This window comes from Bos javanicus, chromosome 13 (assembly GCF_032452875.1).
Source record: "Bos javanicus breed banteng chromosome 13, ARS-OSU_banteng_1.0, whole genome shotgun sequence".
In the NCBI taxonomy this organism is placed as follows: domain Eukaryota; kingdom Metazoa; phylum Chordata; class Mammalia; order Artiodactyla; family Bovidae; genus Bos; species Bos javanicus.
Genome location: NC_083880.1, coordinates 54,795,841 through 54,818,165, shown reverse-complemented (window position 1 = coordinate 54,818,165; position 22,325 = coordinate 54,795,841). Strand labels below are relative to the sequence as shown.

Here is a 22,325-nt window from a genome sequence, read left to right as displayed (position 1 = left end):
GCTGTGAGGGTGGCTGTTGCAGGCCTGATTCTCACAAACCATCCGCCCTCAGCAGCCAAGCGTGCCCTCACCCTCCTCCCCACCCTTCCAGAGCTTTCCAGCCGAGGCTTGGGCCTGACTTCTTCTCCCTGGGGCAACCGCTGACCATGCCTGTGTCTGGTATCCCATCCTGCTTCCTGGGGGCTCTGAGCTCAGGGTCAGCTCACTGCCGGCCCTTCCAGGTCAGCCAAGGTGGCTCCGGGGCAGGGAGGGGGCAGAGTAAAGACCGGCACTGTCATCCTGGTTATGGATTAAAGGTATAGGGCACACGGTTACGACCCTCACAGAAACCTGACCCTTTTTTCAGGGTCCCTCTGGTAGTTTTTTTTTTTTTTTTTTTAAGTAATAGACTCTATCTTAAACAGCAGTTTTAGTTCTACGGAAGAATCATGCAGGAAGCACAGAGACTCCCTTATGTTCCCGCCCCCTCCACGTGCAGATGCACCGTCTCCCCCATCACCCACACCCCCCACCAGATGGGGCATTTGTTAGAACTGGTGAACCTGCACTGACACGTCATCACCACTCAGGGTCCACAGTTTACAGCTGGGCAGACTGTTGTACATTCTGTGGGCTTGGACAAATGTCCAATAACATGTGGGCTTCCGTGGCGGCTCAGACGGTAAAGAATCCGCCTGCAATGCAGGAGATGCAAGAGATTTGGATTTGATCCCTGGGTCAGGAAGATTCCCTGGAGAAGGGAATGGCTACCCACTCCAGTATTCTTGCCTGGGAAATCCCATGGACAGAGGAGCCTGGTGGGCTACAGTTCATGGGGTTGCAAAGAGTCAGACACGACTGAGATACTAACACTGTCACTTCACTTTCATGATGACGTGTATCCACCATTATAGCATCACACAGAGTATTTTCACTGCCCTGAAAATCCTCTGCGCTCCACCTGTTCATCCCTCCCTCCCCCTACCCTCTGCCAACCCCTAATCTTTTTACTGTCTCCATAGTTCTGCCTTTTCCAGAGTGTCAGAGAGTTGGAAGAACAAAGTCTGTAGCTTTTTCTGATTGGCTCCTTTTACATAGTTAAATGCACTTAAGGTTCTTCCATGTCTTTTCATTGCTTGTTGGCGTGTTTTAATTAGTGCTGAATAATATACCACTGTCTGGGTACACCACAGTTTATTTATCTGTCACCTGCTGAAGGACATCCTGGCTGCATTCAAGTTTGGCAACTATGAATACAGTTGCTGTCAACCCCTACATGCAAGTTTCTGTGTGCAGAGGGTTTTCCTTTCCTAAAGCCTCTAGTGCTGTGGGATGAACTGCATCCCCTGAAAACCTGTCTGTTGGAGTCCTCACTCTCAGGACCTCAGAAGGTGCCCTTATTTGGGAATAGGGTTGTTGCAGGTGTAATTAGCTCAGACGCGGTCACTGGAGAAGTGTGGCCCTAATCCAAGTGACCTTATGAAAAGGGGTCTTTGGGACAGACACGCTCACAGGGAGGCACCATGTGCAGATGAAGGCCGAGGCCAGGAAGATGCTTCTACAGGCCCAGGAATGCCAAAGATGCCCACAGTCAGCAGAGCTGGAGAGGGGCCAGGGGTAGGGCCTCCCTGGGGAAGAGCCAGCCTTGGGAACAGGACTGGTCCGTGGGGCCTTGTTACAGGGGCCCCTGTACAGTCGCACACACATGTCCTGGGCAGCACACACAGCCTGCATACGTCTCACTCACTTCGGACGCCGGGCTCCAGCTGCTATCACTGGTTTGCAGGTGGGGGCAGGTGGCCCCCATCACCTGCCTCCCAGCCGGCTCCCCACAGCCCCAGCTCAGGTGATGGGGAGCCAGAGAATTTTGTGTCCAAAGAGTCGGAAGCTGACAGTGAGTGCGGGGACCCTGAGCCGCCCACAGCCCTAAGGTCCCTTGGGGATTGAGTCGAGGCAGCACTGCCGGCCCCCACCCCCACCCCAGCCCGGTGGTTTGCAGCTGACGAGGCAGCAGTTATTCCTGCAAGAGAAGCGGCCTTAGCTTTCCTGACTCTTCGATTGTGCAGCCAGGTCTCTGAAACTCCGTTCGTCAGAGCTGCAGGCTGGGGAGGGACTGCGGACAGAGAGGCCGTGGCCAGCCCTGAAATGACCTTGGCTGCGGGAAATGCCCTTTGTGATGTCAAACTTAATTATTTCTGGGAGAAATGTCAGCCAGGCCCTAATGACTTGGAGCTGTGTAGGCAGAGCTGCCGTTTAGCAAGCTCAGTGCTGGGGTCTGGGGTCCAGGGGGCACTGGTCACAGGGTTTGGGTGAGGTGCCCTTGTTCAGACCTGGCACCTCTGTGGGGCGTGTGGGTGTTTGAAGCCCTGGCTCCAGGCCTTGGTGGCCTTGGTGAGTGGGGATGAGTGCAGGAGGGGGAGGTCACTGCCCCGGGGTCAGAGTGCAAAGGGCCCCAGGCCCAGAAATAAGTCATTGTGAAGGCTTCCCTGCTGTGCCCACCTTCTTCCTGGTTCATCACAGCCCCTACCCTAGCCTCCTGTCCTGGACCCACCATTCTCCCCTCTCAATACTCCCTGGGGGTCCCCTGCCCTTAGAATAAAATCAAAGTTCCCATCCTGGCCTGCAACCCCACATGACCCCCATCTTTGCTCTCCCAGCCTCTGCTGTCTTCACGTTGTATTGTTGTTCACGGGGGTCTCTGTAGCCCCCGGGGCTGGATCCTCGAGCCCAGCCCACCACACCCCGGGAGCATCACTTTTGGAATCGTCAGGGATGGCAGAAGGTGCACACGCTGATCTATGAGGACTCTGATGCCCTCCGAGGTGCAGGGCCTGTATTTCAATGACCCCCTGCATCACAAGAGCACCTGCTTCTCCAAGAGCACCTGCCCAGGCCTCTCAGCACATGTAGTCAAGCATTCAGAACATCCTTAGTGACTTTCACCAGTTTTGTTAGAGGTTTACTTTCACAGTGATGATTGCCCTTAACTGAACAACCTCCCCCTCCCAAGCCAGACGCTCCTCTGGGCGGTGCCCACGTTGGCTCAGGCGGGCAAGCATCATCTGTGGTCAGTGTTTTATTTTAGCAAAGAGGAAGTGAAGGCATGGATGGGACTTGCCTGGGGACTCTGGTCCAGAAGGCAGCTGTGGTCTATGGCCATATCACCCCGAACGCGCCCGATCTCAACAGAAGGCAGCTGCGCCAGGACCGACCCTAGGTCTCAGAGGTGGTGCCATTTCCTGCAGCCTTGTCTCAGGCTGCTGCACAGACCAGCAGCCCAGGGGCCCTGGGCTCCCAGGAGGACAGACCTCCTGCTGGGCCCTGCACAGGGTGGGTGGTATGGGTCCCCACCAGGCCTGCCCTGTGGTTGTGGACAATCAAAGCCTCCGTGCCCGCCCCCTGCCCCCCAGCTTCCTGGGAGACAACCAGAGATTAGCTGCCTAAACAATTAAAAATCCTGTTTACTGGCAGCGGGGACTATTTCAGGTTTCACCTTTCAGCCAATCGATGCCCAGTCTGCACTCGGTCAATACCCAGCTCTCTGGTCAGGACACCAGCCGAGGGAGGGCCCACCCATCCAGGGGTCCAAGAGGGGGTGGCAGGGGTGGTGAGCCTGGGGCCCCTCAGTTCTTGTTGGGAGTCGGCATGTGGCCCTGCCCACTGGGCCTTAGCCCCCAGGTCCCCCTCTCGACCTAAAGCAAGAACCGGGTGGTGGGCTTGTAGAGAAGCTGAGTGGGGAATGCAAAGTGCAGGCATTCAGCAGGCGCTCAGCGAATGCTGGCTGTACCCGTCACGAGAGCCTCCGCCTTCCTCTACGCAAGGGGGGGGCATGGTCTGCATGCCCTGGTGGCTCTTGGGCCTGGCCCTTCCCCAGGGCTGTATGGGGAGGGGAGAGGGCTGTCCTGCCACCCGCTGGTCCTGCAGCCCGGCTCAGGGCACATAGCCTCCTCTGCCTCTTTCTCCTCCTTGTCTGGGAGATGCTCACAAGGAGCCGAGGGCAGGTGGAAAGCGTCGTGCCTCTTTGAGGCCCCGCCCAGGGCAGGCCACAACCTCCACACACGTCCTTTCCGTCCCAGGGTCACACTCACACTGGCTGAGCCACTTGTGACCCTGCATATGGGCACCTGGGCTTCGAGCAGCCACCTCCTGGGGACAGTGCCACCTGGAGAGGGTGGGGGGCACCCACTGGACTGGGACTTGGACCCAGGTGAGGCAGTAGGGAGAACAGGGGAGGCTCTGGACCCTCCTTGGAGGTAAAGGTTCTTGAAATTACCTCGTCCCCAAGGTAAGCATCCTCTTTGCCTACCCCACCCCCATTTCTCTGGGCAGTGGGACTGGGAGCCAAGACCCATGGTCACATTCCAAACGTGAACTTCTCCATCTCGTCTTCTCTCTGACCCCCGAGGTGCTCTGGAGCTGGTGGCCCCCGACAATGGGGGCTGGAGTGGTGTGCACAAAGCTGGTTACCAGCACCAAGGGGGTGGACACCCTCCCCATGGCCCCTGGGGCCACCGTCTTTGGAAAGAAACCCCTCCCAGAACACCAGGATACCCCCTAAGACATGGGTGGAGGCCAAAGACAAAACCTGCCGCCCGGCACAGCCCAAAAGGGCTGGGCTTGAGCTGCTGTGGGTGCCTCCAGCCCACCAACCACAGCCGCCTCTTTCCCTACCATCCCTGGTGAAGTTGGGGCCTCAGGGGATGGCCCACATGGTCAGGGGCCTGGCAGGGCTGAGCGTTCAGATCCCTGGGCAGGTGGGGGGGGCTCCCCTGTTCTCAGGCGACGCCACCGCATGAGGAGCTTGAAATAACCGTGCCTGGTGTCTAAGCCCCATTTACGCTGTCACTCAGCGTGGCCCTGGGAGAGAGACATATTTTTAAGGGAACCTCTGACACATTTATTGGTGGGGCTAATTAAAAAGCCCGACCTGACTCGGGGGCTGGGAGAAGCAGCGAGGTTGTCATATTTAATTACACCTATGGAAGGCGTGAGCTCACCATGAGAACTTATCGGAGAAAGGGTGATGCCAGGGGTGGTGGGGTCTTCGGCTGGGGCACAGGGTGAACCCCAACTCCCTCACAGCAACACCAGGCCCCCAGGCTCACCAGGCTGTCACTCCGAGGGAGGACCAGCCTCCTCAGTGGGCCTCCAGCCTTGAGAAGGCTCTTCCTCATCTTTGTCTCAATCCTGAGAGGGGGCCAAGGGAAGTTGTGGGAGCTGGGCCCCAGGGAGGGGGTCTGGGGAAGAAAGTGCGGAGCGAAAAGCCCCTGCAGGGGAGCTGGGTCGGGAGATGGTGTCCAAGGCATCATGGACTGTGCTGTCCCAACATCTGCCATGGGGCCTGTGAAGGTTTGTTGAGCACCTACTGTGTGCTGGTCCCATCCTCAGCAAGTCCGGAACACACCAGGAATCAGCCAGGGCTCTTGGGGCTCTGGGGTCGTCAACCAGAGGACAGGCTGTGATGGGGGTGGTTGAAGGCACCCACGTCACATGCCTTTCAGACTCCGTCCTTCTTGTCTGCTGGACTCTCACTGCTCAGTTGTGGGGTGGGGGTGGGCTGGCCGGCGGGCCTAAAGGGGAAAGTGACTGCAGCAGCTCCCCCAGACCCACATCCCCCAGAGCCCCGCCCCCAGTCCTCTGATCATCCAACCCAGCTTGGCTTCTTGGGAGCGGCTATTCTGGGTTTACCCAACAGGTGCCGGTGGGGCTTGACTCTGCGGTGATGTCAGCTTCCCGAAGTGTGCTGCTTGGCACCTCTGCTCTGACTGGCCAAGTGCCCCCAGCTGGCTCTGCAGGGGGGCTCCAGGCCTCACCCAGGGGCTGGAGAGCGGGCCTGAGTCCCGAGATGGGTGGGTGCCACCCCTTCCAGGAAGTCCTCCCTGCTCCCTCCCCTCTTGTTACCCACACTGCTGCTGATTCTAAGCCAGGCTCTCTGGCATGGAGGCCTGGGCTGTGTCTGAGCTGGCCGTTGGGGTCTGAATCTCCATCATTCCCCATGCTGGGCTCCCTCCCCAGGGGCGGGGTCCAGAGCCCGGACCAGCAGAGCAGGGTGCATGGTGTGGGCCCAGCAAGTGTCTTCCAAGTGAATGTGTGAATGGATGTGCCCCACCTCAGTGCATCTGTCTAAAGGGGGTTTGTGCTACTCCTTGGAAGCCCTGGTTCCTAGGGAGGGGTCCAGTCTCCTGTGAGCACAGCCTTCAGCCTGAGGCCACCTCTGTGCCCGCATCCTTGGTTGAAAGGGCCAGACTCAGAGGCATGGGCCCATAGGCAGCTTCTCCAGCACAGAGCTGAGGAGACCACCCTCGAGTCCCCACCCTCACACCCCCAACCTCTTCCCTGTCCCGCCCTGCCCCTGTCCCTGGCCTCCAGAAAGGAGCCATGGGGGCAGCCAGGCACAGTCCTGCATCTCACTAATTAAAGAAAACCCAGGGAAGGAACCAGAACCGAGGCCGCCGTGAAGGCGGAGGGGTCAGTGGTGGACGGAAGAAAATTTATATTTTTTGGCATTCGCCTGCCTCTGCAATGACATAATCAGAAGGTTTTTTACTGACTGGGCAATAAAATAGCTCATAACTGTGAACGCATGGTGCTTCAGCAAAGCTGGCTGCGGGCTTCGCAGCCTTGGCGAAGGTCACTCCTGGGGCTCAGAGACGCTGCCTCGGGGGTGGCAGGCCCGGGGCTCCCCACACAGGGGCAGGCCCCAGAGGGGGACTGCAGCTAGTCCTGGGTGGAATGCACTGCAGAAACCACTCCCTGCACTGCAGTGGGCATTTGGGTTGACCCCTCCTCAGCCCAGTGGCTGCAGGGATCCTGTCTCATTAGACAGTGACCCCAGCCCAGCACCAGCTAGTTGATTGACAATCTCAAAAACTAGGTGAGGTCAGCTCAGTGCGGAGCCGGGGGTGGGGTGTCATTGTCCGGGAGGAGATGGGGATAATGGCAGATCTTGGGGGAGGAGGGGCGGTGGACCAGGGGGACCTACACCACATCATAAATGGGGGGATGGGAAGGTAACGGGGGCTCCTCACACCCTGGACAGGGCCAGCAGCCCCGGTGGTTCCCAGCTTGGGGCAGGACACAGAACTGACTATCCATCACCTCAGTGACAGAGCCAGATCCAGAGACACCTGGGATCTGCTGTTCTCTTCCCGTCCTGGGGTGGGGGTGGCAGGAAGCACCTGCTGGGAAAATCTCTGCAGCAGACTCCCATACAACCCCACAAACTGTGAGCCTTCAGTCCAGCCAAGCCTGGATATCCATGTGCCACCACCCATAGGGCATCCCTGCCAAGCTATGCCCTTTCCACAGAGCCCGGTGCACTTCGGCATCCTTCTCAACACGGCCAGCAGCCTCAGGGAGATGGAAGGGTCTGAGGACGCAGAGACCAGCTGTACACGTTCTCCCATGGATGCGACTTGAACTGTCCCCTACATTTTACAGTTTAAGATTTGGTTTTGTTTCCATTTTCTGCTCTGCGGGACAGATGACCACCCAGTTATCATCGCACAGTCCCTGAGGCTCAAAAGCCCAGTGTGGTTCCTCTGCTCAGGGTCTCCCTGGACTGAAAGCAGGTGTGGCTGGGGCTGAGGTCACTTCTAGGCTCCTTGAAATTGTGGCAGGATTCATTCCTGCCAGTTCCAAGTTGTCTGTGGCTGTCGGCCAAGGGCTGCCTACAGACTCTTGCCATGTGGCCCCCACAAGGGCAGGCCAAGACCTGGCTGTTGGTTCCTTCTCTGAGGCCAGCAGGACAGCATCTTTCTGATGCTTCTCCTTTTACAGGGCTCACCTGATTAGGCCTGACCCACCCTGCAGAATATTCCTTCTGATAAACTTGCATTTGAAAGAGTAACAGCCTAATCTTGGGAATGAATCCCCATCACAGTGGCTGGTCCTATTCACATGCAAGGGGTGGGGGGACCATGTGGCAAGGATGCTGCCTCCCACAGGCTCATTTTCGAAAGAAATTGGAGAAGTTCTCCAAGAAGGGCTGGCCAGTCAAATACCTGAGACCCCAGGCTGAGAGTCACCAAGAGTCCCAAAGACCACCCTGAGGGGTGCTCAGGCTTGGCTTCCCTGTGACCTCGGGAAAGCTTCCCTGGGATTTGGGATTTCCAGCCCAATTTACCGGAAGAGCATTTCTCAGGGAACCGTAACTCTCAGCAGGTGAGTCCCCTGGACCCTCAGGACTCAAGAGTGTCACCCCTGCCTGACAGGCCTGTTCCAGATCCATGAGGACTGGGATTCAATAATTTATCAGATCACGTAATAAATTCAAGGAGTATCTCCAAGGTTTTGAGAACCCGAATTCGACTTCCTCTGGAGTTTTACGAGCCGGCAAAGCCATCCATCAGGGCTGAGCGAGTTCCATTTGTTAAGTGGACGGCTCCCGTCAGGGCCCTGCTTCTCACCATCAACTCACCTGCTACAGGGAAACTGCTCTGTCAAGAAAGAAAAAGCCAGGGAGCTTCCCTGGTGGTCCAATGGTTAAGAGTCCTCATGTCAATGCAGGGGACACGGGTTCCATCCCCGGTCTGGGAAGATCCCAAATGCTGCAGAGCACCTGAGCCCGTGCGCCACAACTATAGGGCCCATGCGCCCTGGAGACCCTGCTCTGCAACAACAGAAGCCACCAGAGTGAGAAACCCTCGCACCTCAACGAAGAGTGGTCCCCACTTGCCCCAACCAGAGAAAGCCTGTGTGCAGCAGTGAAGACCCAGCGCAGCCAAAAGTAAGTAAAGAAACAAAGAAAGAAGCAAAAGCCCCCTGCCCCCTAACCAGGGACCCTGAGCGTGGCCGTCCCCCGCCCAGCCCGTGAGCTTCTGTCACTACAGAGGCTTAGGAACATTGCCAGGACACAGCCGGTGGGTCTGGCACCTGACACTTAGGGTGAAGAAGGAGAGAGAATTCCACGAGAGAACGTCCCGGCCAATGCCGCCACGTGAGCGCACACACAGTGGGTGCACGCAGTAGTCCTCTTCTGGGGGTTCGGTCAGTGGGAGCCCTGACCCTGGCAGTGTAGGTGGGTCACTCCACCCCCTCTCTAGGCCAGGCTGTGGCCCTTGCCCGCCCCAGGAATGTCTGCCTCCCCCTAAGGCTGGCCCGGGGCTCGTGCGAGGCCAGCCTGCAAGGCCAGGAGGGGGCTGTGTTAATGAGGAGCTGGGCCTGGGGCCGGGGTTGGAGCAGGGCAGATAGGGAAGGCCTGTCACCGTAACCAGCACCATGGGACTAGCTGTCAGCCAGGCTGAGAAGCTCGCCGTTACTGGGGTGCCCCGTGTGACACAGATCTGAGTGGCTCGGGGGTGCTGGGGCCGGGCTGGAACCCCTTTTTTCCAGCAGCCCTGGTGAGTCAAAATGGGCAGTAACAACCTGGGCAAGCAGGCAGGAGCAGGGCCCACCACCCTCACGGAGGACACGCCTCCGGTACAGCACATCCCGGGCACACTGTGACATTTATAAATGTTACACGCAGGGAATGAAAACAAAAAAGTCCCAAATTAAGCAAAAACCCGGAAAGCGCCTACCCATGCGGACCTGAGAAGCCACTGGGTGGCAACTGTGTCACCCCATCAGCAGTGGGATTGGCATGGCGGCCCGCGTGCGGGCAGCTGCTCAGTCCCTGGAGTTAGGCTTTGCTTGTCTTTTTTTAAGCACTTTCATAACAGTCATAGAATGAACATTTAGGGGGCAGTGACAAGGGGCCCAGCTAATTGTGGCTGAGATCTTCTTGGGTCAACACTCCTGGACACCCTTTGTCGCAGGGTTCCTGGGACGGGCAGCCAGTGGCAGGAGGTAACCCCTCCCCCAGAAGCCTTAGCCGATCTGGTGTGAATGGGTGCTAGGGGCTCTGTGGATGTTCTCAGGACCCCTGGGGAGGCCCTGCCTGCATGCGCTGAGCAATGACATCCCTGGACCTCTCCAGGGCAGTGCCAGAGCCCTGCGGTCTACCTGGGGAGGAGAAGTTCTCTGAGCCCTGGAAGAGGGAGGGGCAAGGGACAGGTGCCCCCCAGCCATCACCCTGTGTTTGTCCAGGGTGGCGGGAAGGGACAGTGGGGAGGGAGTGTCCAGGCACCTAACGCGGACTGGAGCCCGTGCACAGGTAGTGACACTCACCCACCTGATGGACATTCTGTCCCCTTGTCCAACATTATCAAGGGGAAACGATTTGGGGGCTAAAAGGGTTTGCAAGTCAGTGGTCTAAATACCTGTTTCTATCAATTCCCACACCTGGTAGGTCTGAAGCCAGCTCCTCTGTCATGTGGAGGACCGGAAACTCTGCTTGGCTCAGAAGCAGGAGGGAGGTGTCAAGTGCAGTGAGAAGGGCTTCCTCAGCAGAGAGCTGGACCAGGGCATTCCTGCCCGACCCACTCTGTGTGTCCACAGCAGCTCAAGCCCCTCGGAGGGGAGAGGCAGTGGTGGGGGGCAGGGGTTGGAAACTGAGTTGGCTCTGCTTGCAAGCACAGGATAGATGATGGGCATGGTCATCTGGGATCCTTCCCCTCCTCCCCAGAGCCCTCCTGTGCACAGCCCACCCCCAATTTCCTGGGTCCCTTGGCCACCAAGGCCATGTCATTCTGGAACTCTCTGAGCCCTCCTGTCTGGCCTACCACAGCCCTCACCAGTGGCTGAAGTGACTGGGACAACTGTGAGATGACCATGATGAGGCAGGAGCCCCCAGAAAGGGCAGGTGGCCCGTGGAAGGAAGGTGGCTAGCTGCCGGTTCCTCTGTGGGGTGCTGGGACCCGCCTGCAGAGCTGTGATCCCTTTGTTTCACAGCTTGTTCTGACAGCTGCATCTGAGCAAGAGCCCCAGGAAAGCTTTCTGCTGTGATGAGCACCCACATTTAAGGCAGGACTTCAAATGCAGCCAGAAATGGCCCCTGGACCTCCCCACCCCTGCCCCATCTTTATGATCAGGGGCTTCCTTCTCCCTGGAAATAGGAGTCTGTCTCTTGACCCAGAAAAACACCTTCCCAAGGGCCACTGGATGTGTGTGAAGGGACCCGACAGCCGCCTTCCATGGCTTCCTGCCCCCCATTCCCTGCAAGACTAGATAGGGATGGAAGCAGATCAGCTCTGCCCTCAGGAGCAATGCTAAGGGCAACCGGGTGGTGAGGACCCCTCTGTGGGTGCATCTGGGAAGAAGGAGTGGAGTACAGGGTCAGGACTTGGGTGTGGGACCCACAGCCACCCAGCCTGGCCCATCTTCCATGGTGTCTACTTACTGATAGCCCATTTTCTTCTAGGACGAGTCTGTGTGAGTCCTCCCCAGGGGGAGGCTTCTGTGTGTGGAGAAGCCCTTGTCACCTCTGGAACACACACTGAGATGGGGGGACAGAGAGGAGAGGGAGGTGGAGTAAGAAGCCAGTCTCTGCCCTCAGGACTGGGGTGACCCCTGAGGGCTCGGAGCTCGGCCTGGACCCCCAACACCCCTCCCTTCCAATGCCGCTTGCCCTTAGGGCCCTCCTTTACCTCTCCCTGGAGCTCTGATCTAGTCGGGGTTCGTGGTGGGACAGGCCCTTCTGACCCAAAGCTGCACTAACCTTTGGGGACCTGCGATGGTGCCGCGGCCAGGTCCCCAAAGCACCTTGCGTCTCCATGACGGTGAGGCTGTCACCATTCTTGGGAGGATGTCTCTGGAAACAAACTGCTCTCTGCTGACATCACGGCAGTGAAACGTCACTTTCTCTACGAGCTGTCAGGTGGTTTTCCCACCGCCGTCGTGGGCATGTATGCACATTTGCTTTGCTGGGCGTGCGTGCTCATGTGCATGCATGTGTGTGTGGGCGCATTGGCCTGTGCGCATGTGGACATTTGAGGGCCTGGTGACTGAGGTCTGGCACCAGGTGACCTCACGGTCCTCCCCCCTACCATGGGCATTTCACACCAGGTTCTGCTTCATGCGCCTCCCTTCCATTCACCCTCTCCTCCAAGCTCTCCCTACAGATGCCGTGAGCCCGTGTGTGCCAGGGTGGTGAGGTGTGGGTGAGCAGAGGCTGGGCTCTGGGACTCATGGTGCACACCGGCCCTGGCCTCAGAAAGGCTCTGAGAAGTCCTGACATGCACTGAGCGCAGACATCCTAGCTACTTTAGGGGCCCCTCTGTGACTCCGGGTCCCCTCTGTGCCCCTCTGGTCCTGCACCCAGGCAGGGGGACAGCTGCATCCACAGGTCTGGGGATGGGATGTGGGCCTCTTTGGGCAGGGTTTTTATCCTGTCTACCCCACAGGGACTATTTCAGCAGCAGACAGGACTGGGCAACATGACATCCCTCCAAAGTCTGCTACTGCGGCCATCCTTAGCCCGAAGGGCAGCAGCTGTGCCCTTCCTCCCCTCCCCACTCCTTCCCCTCTGCCCCTCCCCCTCCTCCCCTCCCCCTTCCCTCTTCCCCTGCCCATTCCTGGCCCCTGCCCAAGTGGAGGCAGGTGCTGGGGTGTTGAGAGAGGTGAAGCTGGGGATACCCTCTCCATCATTCAGATCCCCAGGAGAGCAGGAACGTGGTCTTCACAGCCTGGGGGTTTGCCCGTGTCCAGGTGGTGGGGTCAGTGGGGAGAGGAGGTGTGGCTGGACCCTGAGCTCCACTTATCTTTTTGTTGTTTTTTAATTGGGGTGAAATCCACAAACATAAAATGAGCTATTTTATAGTGAACAATTCCCTGGCATTTAGCACAGTCACCACCACCTCTCTCTGGTTCCAGAACGTTCCCCTCCCTGGGAAGAGGGCTGGGTTCCCATCAGGTGGTTGCTCTCCTGTGCCCTGGCCCCGGAAGCCTCCTTCTGCTCTATCTCTGTGGCTCCTCCTGCCCAAGTGGCTTGTGTCGTTCAGTCAGCATCGCATCTCCCAGGTGTGTGTGTGGTGTGGCCTACGTGGGTTTGTCCATCCATGGGCAGCCGGTTCTGGGTCCCCTTCGGCTACTGTGAGTGCTCCAGTGCGAGTGTCTGCTTAGGTCCCTGTCATCGGGCGAGGTGGGGGCACGATCCGAGGAGCATGGTTGCTGGCTTGATGGTTTAATTTTTGAGGAGCTCCCTGACCATTCTCCATGGCAGCCACACTGTGTTACTGTCTCATCAGCAACACTGGAGGTTCAAATTTCGCTATATCCTCACCAAAAACAGCAACACTTGTTACTTTCCGGTTTGGGGCTCCTGTCGTTTCCAGCCCTCCCAGTGGTGTGAGGCAGTGTCCTGCTGCGGTCACTCTTCTGGTGACCGGTGATGCTGACCATCTTCCGCAGGAGGACGTCAATGGCTCAGGGGCTCTGATGGGTAAGCTAGGCTCATCTTAGTGGAGAAGCTTTTGCAGAGGATGTGTTTGCTGTTGTCTGAAAGTACAGTGAAATTTTAAAATAAAATCTAGGTTTTATTTTGTTCTGTTTAAAGATTCGGGGAAGAGCGAGTGAGCAGGAGCAGGGTCTCGTCAGAGGGAACACGGTTGACTGAGGATTGATGCTTGGAATGGCTCTGGACGCCTCCTGGGGAGGTAGGTTCCCAGACACGGGTGAGGGTCTTCCCCCCTCTAACTGTGTCTTCAAGGGCACTGGCTCGACCTTGTCCCCCGCCACTCCAAATAAGACCCCAGCCTCACCTCCACCCCAAAGCTGAATGCACACTGACCTGTGTCCAGCCATCTGCCCCACTCCCCCCCACATGCTGCCTAGTGGTCGAGGTGTCGATTGACCCCTGAATGGGTCATTCATTCATCCATCCATCTGTTCCGCTGGTGAGGGAGACTGCTGTCTGGGGGGGCCTCCCTGGCTGGGCCTCGGCCAGGGGCTCTGTCCACACCAGCCTCACCACTGCCCAGGAGCGGCCATGGCCCCACTTCACAGACCAGGAAGCTGAGACTTGGAGGTCAGAGTGGTCTCTCTTTGCCCCATCCTGCCCAGGCACCCAAGGGTCTCTCAGTGAGGCTGCAATCAGGCTCCGGCAGCTCTGGTGGGCTCTCCTGGGTTCAGCACCCCCTCTTTTTCCAGGCTGGCAGATGGAGGGACGCAAACAAGGGCTGCCTGCCCAGCCCCTGGCCCTGAGGCCCCTCACCCCACACCCCTAGCCCCAGCTCCGCCCCACACCCCTACTCCAGCCCCACGCCCCCAGGGACAGAGCTTCAGGAAACACTCTCAGGCAGCAGCCACTGCTCCCGGGGGCCGCTCAAGCTCCATTACTGTCCTCGTGCTTCCAGGAAATCACTGCTTTCCAGCAGCTGCTACCCACCACTCCCCTCCTCGCCCAGCTCCAGGGGTGAGGGGCAAGGGACCCAGAAACTGACCCTGCCTCTAGTTACCCGGATTCCAGGAGCTCCTCACCAGGAGATGCCCCCCCAGACCAATCCCAGGGACCCCTCTGAGATGTACAACGGGCTCTGAGAAGGAAACCCCCCATCCCCTCACGGCCACTCAGGTGCCTCCTGCCTCACCGGGCATGGGAGGAGGCAGTGGGAGGTTGTGGAGGAAGGGGGGTGGGGGAGGGGAGGGAGTGGGATTCCAAGTCGCTGGGGTAGAGGCCCCTCCCACCAGGCAGAGGCCCCGCCCACTCTTTCTTCTCCTCCCACCTTCCGGGGAGAAGCACCCTACTCCCCAGGGACTGTTCACCTCCTCTCGTCAGCAGGTCTTGTGGACAAACTCAAGGTCTGGCCACAACCTGAGTGCCTCTCCCTGCTGGACCTCAGCCTCGCTGGGGAGCATCCATCCTGGTAGCCTGGGTCTCCTGGCAGCTCAACCCTGACCCCTGCAGCACTCTCATGTGAGCACCAGCCTCTGCCCAGCCCCGCCACGGGTCCCTTCACCCTCACCACTGTCCTCTGCCCTCCTGATGCCCTCTGCGTGGGTGCTCCCACCTAGACACTTCTCATATCCACGGGCTCCTGTCCATCACCCAAAGAGGCCTCCCCTGACCTCTGATTTACGAGCCCATCCATTCCCCAAACTGCTTCCTCTGTGCATCCTAGAACCCCCACTTCCTGCTCCATCTTCTCTCCTACCTGCCTCTCAGCACAGCAGCTGCTGCTCACAGGCGGCTACTGAAACTAAAGTTAATTAAATGACATCAAATCTAAGACTCAGCTCTGCAGCCACACCAGCCCCGCTACAAGATCTCGGCAGCCACACATGGTCCCATGGGTGAGCACAACACGTCCGGCCTCGGCAGAATTTCCATTGGACATGCACGGCCAGCCCAGGTGGCCACAGCGGGTGAGCCGCACATCCTTGTAGGGGAACGAATGAGGGTGGGAGGTGGGCCTCCGGACTCTCTAGCCACTGTTTATCCATCCTCACATGGAAAATGCCGTCGTGTCATCTGCTGCCTTCCTGAAGACCACTAGGAGGGAGGCCTTCCACGTGTCTTCCATGCTTGGCACCCAAGGCAGGCTGGGTCTGTCTTTACTGCCCCAGCGAGGGGCCTCTGGAAGGCCCAGGGCCGCAGAGCAACCAGACTGCAGGGCAGTCTGCAGAGCACTGCCCAGCTCTGCCCCCTGCTGTGTGTCCCCGGGCAAGTCAGCTCCCGCTCTGAGCCCTGTCCCTGCCCAGCAGAGTGGGGACAACAGAATGCCTGCCTCTTGGGGGTGCTTTGAAGATTAGGAGATAATCCCCAGAGAAGCTTCTGGAACAGCCGTGGATGCTGGGATGTGGTTAAGTGAACAGAATGCTCTACCATCTGGGGGCCCCTGGGACCGGCTACCCACATGTAGCCCTTCTCCTGGGAGGGGAGCCCGTGCTCTGTCCCGGTAGGGCCAGCTGCCACGAGGAGGTGATTAGGGTTGGTTAGGTGACTAGCAGCGCCTGCTCCACACCCTCTCCTGCTCTCACTGCTTGAAGCATCACTCACAGGGCCGCCTTGGGGATAGGCCTGCCTCACCCCACACCCAGTCAGGCCCAGTCAGGAGTCCCTGGCTGCCTGATGCTCCTGCTCAACCTCTGTGATCCCCCACCCCCACCCTGCTCTGAGCTAACAGAGGGCCCTTGGCTGGGCCCTCCCTAGGAGTGAGGTCCCCCTGCCCTGCCCCTGCTTCTCCCTAGCCCTGCTCTTGCTACAGGTTCCTCTGCGGCACTGTTGGGGTATGCAGCCACGTCTTCCCTGCCCGGGCCGCTCCATGGATCCCCAGGTGATCCACAAAGAACATCCTCACCACACCCTGGGCCCAAGACTGGACTGGGCGCTCCGAGTCCTGGCCTGGGGTATCATGGGGGATGGGCACAGGGGAGCCTACTTTGAGGGGCACAGACACCCCCACGTCCCTGGCTGGGCCAGGCCTGCCAGGTGCAGGGGACATGGGTTTTCACAGGCAGGGTCCTCTTGCTGCCCATGCCCTGGTCAGGACTCCAGGGACAGTGATGCTGACTGCCCCTCCCCCTCCCGTGTGAATCCTACACCTGATCTTTGGGGAAGTGGGTCCACCCCGTTAATGCCGTCTGCTCTCCTGGTCCTGGGGGATGCCAGGATGCGCGGAGACCTGCCCGGCCCACACATGGCAGGGGACAGTTGGCCTCTGTGTTGGGCCCTGAGAGGATGGTGCCTGCAGGCTGTGCCCGGCACACAGCCAGCTCACTGTGCCCAGGGTGGGGGTGCTGGCACGTAACGGTGTGTGGACGGACCTGGGGTGCCCCGCTCACATGCACCCTTGGCTGCAGCCTGGGATGCAGTGTGCAAGCACATCGCCTGCTCGCTGTCCAAGGTGACCTGTCGTCTCATGGGGTTGGCCTACGAGCCTCTGGAAACCCAGCAGCTCCCTTACCACCTGATGTGGGTCCCAACTCTGGGCAACAGGGTCAAGTGGAGGGGGCACAGGTGGGTACAGCCCCCTGGAGTCCAGGATGGGAGGAGGTGGCAGGCCTGCTGCCCGCCTGTGCCCTGGGGCCGCTGGGGTCTCCCCAGGGCACCCCTTGGGGCGGGCTGTGTGGTTGCCCGCTGCCGCCAGGCGCCTCTGCACTGGGCTGGGCTAAAAATAGCAGGGGGGATGGCAGGGCAGGGACCGCCGGTGGGAGGCCCGTGGGGAGGGGCCGGTAGGGGCGGCGGCCGGCAGCCTGGGCCCGGGACCGGCAGTCAATGGCGCTGGCGCTCCCACCCTGCTCCCGGTGGCCGGCCAGCCGCGGCCCAGCTGACAGGCTATTTTTTCCCCTGCTTGACTAAATATGGTCAGAGAGCACAGCCCGAGGGGCCACTTGGCCGGGGCGCGTGTTTGGGATGCTTGGCTGGGTATATAAGGACTGCAAAGGTGAGGCCGGCTCCTGATCCGAGGGGGGGGCCCACGCCCGGTCTGGCCCCTCGGGTCAGCCCTCCCCTCCCCTCCCCTTCCCTCCCCTCCCCCTGCCCGTGTGGGTCTCGCGTGCGGCCGGCTTTGCCTGCGTGAGCCTGCACACCCGCCAGACCGGCCCCTTTTGTTCACCTGACCTCTACCTTGCGCTGACCCCGGCCCGGGGTGCGGAAGCGTCCTGCAGACACAGCCCAGGCAGGGCGGCTCAAGGTGTGCGGGCTGAGAGGTCGCTCCCTAACTCCGCAGAGCCTGCCACCCTGCGCCTCCCTTCTCTCTCTCTCTCTCAAGATCTCCCTCCCTGCTAAGTCTTCGCTGCTGCAGGAGGGCTGGGGGAAGGGCAAGGGTGCGGAGAGGGGGTGCCTGGTGTCTTCTTTCTCTCCGTTCCCCCCACCCCCGCCCCCCAAGTGCGGACGAGTCGGGAGCCGGGCCTCCCCCACCCCTGCGCTCGCGATTGGCTCGGGGAGAAGGATGGGCTGCCGCGGCTGCAGCACCATCTCTCTGGGAGCCGCACGGGGCGCACCGTACCCGGGAGCCGCGACCCTGCGCCCACGGCCGCCGTCGCCAGCCCGGCCGGAGGGGCTCCGCGGTGAGTCCCACTCAGCCCGCCCGGCCCCCTGCAAACTTGCCGGCGGCCGCGGTGGGGGTGTGCCCGCGGCGAGGGGGAGCCATGGTGCCGGCGCCGCGTGGCTCCAGCCGGGGGTGCTTCGGAGTTTTCTCTTGGCTCGTGGCATCGTCCGCATTTGGAAAACTGCAGAGCCAGCAGACAGCAGGGCCGGGAGGGCGCGTCCAACCGCGATGCGAGAACTTTGACATGCGGGCGTTTTGCAAGGAAGCGGTGCCTGCAGTCACTGCCGGGGTGCAGAGGGTCGAGGTGCTGCGGTGGGGGCCGCGGGGTCTGGGGGGAAGGCGTGACTGACCTGCAACAAAGCGTGGCTCAGGTGGGAATGTGGCGAAACTTCCCTCGGAACTTGCGGCCGTGGAGATGCTGGGGGCAGGGGTCGCGGAGCCAGGCCTGTGGTGAGGTTGCCCCAGGAGGGGACTCTGGACTTTGGCGGCTCTCATAGCCAGGGTCAGGGTAGGGAGGGTCCCTGTGCTGGGCGTGTACAGCAGGGGCACGCGTGGGCGGAGACGGGGCTGGAGGGGAGCAGCCGGTGGTCTCTGGGAGAGAGAGAGACCTCCACCTGGCTGGGGGCTGGGAGCATTCACAGCTGAAGGGCTGGACTTGGCACTGGGCTGGGCCAGCCCACTGCCCTCCGTGGTCCCCTTGGAGGTGGCTGGTGGTCCTTTTCTGTTGAGACAGGTAACTTCTTGAAAAGTGGCTGTGGTTCATTTCTCAGTGGATAGAAGCTCGCCAGGGCTCTGGCTGGACCTAGGGTGACTCTCCTGACCCTTGGGACCCCCAGCTTTCCCCTGACCTCCAGACACCATCCGTACGAATGCCTGGGAATGGGGGTCGGAGAGGCGATCCTAGACCTGAGCCTTGGCCACACCTCCCAGTCTCTGAGGCCTCATTTGTCAGAGGGTAGCCTAGAAACTTGGACTTCAGACTCCAGGCATCATTTGGGCTTCTCTCAAGGGCGCCCTCCACCCTCGAGGGGCTTAAAGAGAAGTGGGAGCTGGAGCAGCGGTCTGGGCTGTCCTTTTCTATCCTCGGTTCCCTGAGGATGACAAATGGCAGCAGCGCACAGAAGTGGGACGTTGTTCCTCCGTGTCTTTCTGCCGGGTAGCTCTCTGCTTTTAGTGGGGTGCCCCTCGGAGCCCTGATCACACCCCCACCCCCATGAACTCCAGTTCTGCTGTGCCCAGTGCTGCTGCCAAGCTCAGGGACTTGAGAAATCGCGCAGATTCTTCTTCAGGATGCAGGCTCTGCAGACACAGTCCTGCCCCGGGTAGCAGCAGCACTGGAGCCCTCTCTGCACCCATCCACATGGGGATGGCCAGGCTGCCCCATGGGGAAGGGCGGGCGGGGTAACCCTGGACCTTGCCTTGCTAATGAAGGGAGAATTAGAAGTCCACTCAGGTCCAGGGCCTTGTCCTCAGGTCGGGATCAGTTCCTGGCCGCACAAGACCTGGGCCCAATGGGCAGACTCTGTGTGTCTGCACCTGGCCTGTCTCCCCACCCCAAGTGAGTGTTCAGCAGTCAGTGACACCCTCCTTCCAAGTTCTGCTTTTCACCCATGGGCCTTACCTGGCCACAGCGGGGCCTGTGTCCCATGCTGCTCCTTTGTCCTCCCAGTGCCGGCTTGGGATGGGGTAGCTCCCCTTCCTGCATGGGGACTGGCCCCAAGGTCCCATTACTCTGCCTCAGACTCTCATGGTTTTCTGACTCCTGGCTTTGTGGTGGCCATGGAAGGTGGTGGGGAGGAGGGGCCTCTGCTCTCCATCACAGAGAAATTTTGAAATGCTGTGGAAAACAATATCGATACAATTAAGTATTCCAAAGTGCTTAGCTGGCCGCTTGCTAAGTTTACTTAAACCCTGTTTAACGGGTTCATTAGAAGCGGTGAGCACTGGGGAAATTCATTAACAGGAAGGCGGCCCCTGCGTTTGACTGTAAATTGGTATTGATCAGGCCTGGCGGAGGCTGGGCGCAGGCCACAAAGAGCCAGGTGAGGGCCGGCCACCCTGGGCGCCCGTGGGAGCCACCCGCCGCCGGCACAAGCGGCGCTTTAGGTGGTGATGCGCCAGGAGTGGGAGGAGGGGAGAGGACGGGTGAAGAAGAGAGCGAGGGACGAGGAAGGGTGTCGGCCGAGGTGGCGGTCAGCGCAGGGAGGCCGAGCCGGCGCCAGTCCCTCACCGGGCTGGGCGTCTGCTCTGTGGCCAGGCCCAGGTGCCGAGGGAGCTGGCCACAGCCCGGGCCCCTTCCTAGCAGCTTCCAGTCACCCTCTGGGGATGCAAGGTCCACCTGCAACTGTCTTTCTCATGCACATCTTCAGAGACGGGGCCTGAGCCCTGCCCTCGGGCCCTGGCTCTTGGGAGGCCGAATCACCAGGGACCCGCCCAGGAAGCCGCCCAGCTGCTGCCCAGGTAAGGCCTGCCTGCTTCTCGGTCATCTGTGCCTGCGGCCAGGCGTTCTGGCTCTCTGCTGGCTCTGACTACCCTGCTCCCTGGCCGCCCGTGGTGGCGTCCTCCCGAGTGCTGTCCCTTCATGCAGTCCCCCGCCACGCGCACTTGGCCAGGATGGCGGTGCTTAGGTGGAGGGGAGGTGCCGGCAGGAGGAGGGAGTGGCTTATCCTTCCTGGGCCACGGGTGGGAGGTGGCATCCTGGGTCCTTTCTTGTGTCACTGATGCAAAACTAAACAGATGTGTGGTGATCGAGGGAGTCCTGAGACTTTAGAGATATGTTGTCTACATCTGCCCTTCCTGACTGTGTGTGTGTGTGTGAGAGAGAGAGAGAGAGTGTGTGAGAGAGAGCAGGGCAGAAAGGGGAGGGCTGGGCCAGGGGGGCCGTGGGGATGCAGGGTGGGGTGTGCTGACTCCAGGGTCCAGGGCAGCTTCTCAGGGGGCCCTTCCCGCACCCACAGCCATGCCCGCTGGACTACCTGCTTGGGAAACATACTTCTTTATGTGCCCATATGGACCTGCTAAGCTATGGAATGTAAAGAAGTATGTATTTCAGGTCGGGAACTCTCTCGCTGGAGGAAGGGGGCAGCACGCCCACGGGGCCGCCCAGGGGACAGACAGACAGGCAGCTGTGGCCGGCCGGGCCTCTGTGGCAGGCTGCCTGGTCGTCGGTGGCCGGCCTGTCCCCGGCCGGTATTGTTCTGTCACTTTGCCTGTGTCAGCAGGTGGAAGCGTTCACCAGACATTAAATATTCAACGTGCTGACTGCGGCAGAGGGGAGGCGGCCTGTGGCAGGCATGGGGTCCGCTGGGGGGCATGTAGGGGCTGGGGGTGCGGGGGCACTGGTGGCTCTGGGGCGTCACTTGTTGCCACCCTGGAAGGTGCCTTTGCCAGCAGAAGGGGCTGTTTGTGAGATACAGGCAGGAAACTGCTCAGAGGAGAAGCAGAGTAACCAGGAAGGATGGGCCAGCTGCCTAGGAGGGAAGGGGTTGGGTGGCCACGTGCAAGGGGCTTTTTGAGGGAGAGACACTTGGTCTTTGCTGTCAGGCCGTCTGTGAGGCAACGGTGAGAGCACCATGCGGCTCAGCCTCCCTAGCTCCAGGCCACACTCTAAGACACCCTGAGACACCCTCTGAGACACCCTGGGCCCAGCATTTCTGGGGCACCTGTGATGCATAAGACAGGAGACCAGGGCCTAAGCCAGGCAACTTGAGCCCCTCGTCCCACTCTGCCCCCCAGACCCCACACTGCTCTCTGATTTTCAGCGACTCTGGCTGAAAGCGCTTTGCTGTGTGAAGGACGGTGGGGTCACGCTGGCCAGTGTGGTGGGGGCCAGGACCCAACCCACCTGTCCTGCACCAGCCAGGTCCCAGGCAGGACAGGGGCTGGAGTGATGTCCTCTGGGTCCCATGGCTGGACCGTGAGCCCCCAGGCACTAGGGGCATGCTGTGTCCAGTTCTGAAGGTTGTCTCTGCAGTGCAGAAACTTCTCTGGCGAGGCAAAGGGCAGCAGGCTCTGGGGGCAGGTGGTTGGGCCGGGCTGCTGTGGGAGGAGGGGTGTCCCTGTCAGTTTCTGGCTCTTGGAGTGGTGGCGTCTGCAGCCTGCCCAGGGCACGTCCTCCACGGCCTCGGGGCTATTTTTCCAAAGCGTGCGTCACCTCTGTCTTTCCTGCCCTCCCTGGCACTGCTGCCCAGGCCCATGGCAGGTGCCCCTGCCCCTCCTGCACCCTGACCTTTGGCAGGAGTTTGGCCCTTGGGTGGGGCATGGAGCAGGGAGGAGGAGTGAGCTGGCCTCCTTCTCCAGCTGCTGTAAAGGTCTGAGGGCAGCCTGGTTTGTGAGCCGGTCAGGCTCCTCAAGGAGCTGGATACAAGGAGGCATGGGCAGTTCTAAGCTCACCTGTGGCCACCACCTCCCGGGGAGCTGACTGCATTTGAGGGTTCAGGGTCCCTTCCCAGTTTTCAAGTCTCCTCACTTCTGACTCTGCTGGCACCCACTATGGGAGGTGGGACTGTCTTTGGGCACTGCCTTCCTTCTGGCCTC

General features: G+C 60.1%; 1 long non-coding RNA gene across 2 annotated transcripts; it reads right to left on the bottom strand.

The window, feature by feature from the left end:
- Nucleotides 1-12,556: 12,556 nt before the first annotated feature.
- LOC133259433 (uncharacterized) lies at nt 12,557-20,834 on the bottom strand. 2 transcript variants are annotated; one of them, XR_009740389.1, is made up of 3 exons: nt 19,411-20,834; nt 17,366-18,139; nt 12,557-13,296 (listed from the first exon to the last, which is right to left on the bottom strand). It is a non-coding gene; the product is annotated as an uncharacterized LOC133259433 (long non-coding RNA). The 2 variants fall into 2 exon arrangements; XR_009740388.1 differs by lacking the exon at nt 19,411-20,834 and having other exon boundaries at nt 17,366-18,710.
- Nucleotides 20,835-22,325: the final 1,491 nt, after the last annotated feature.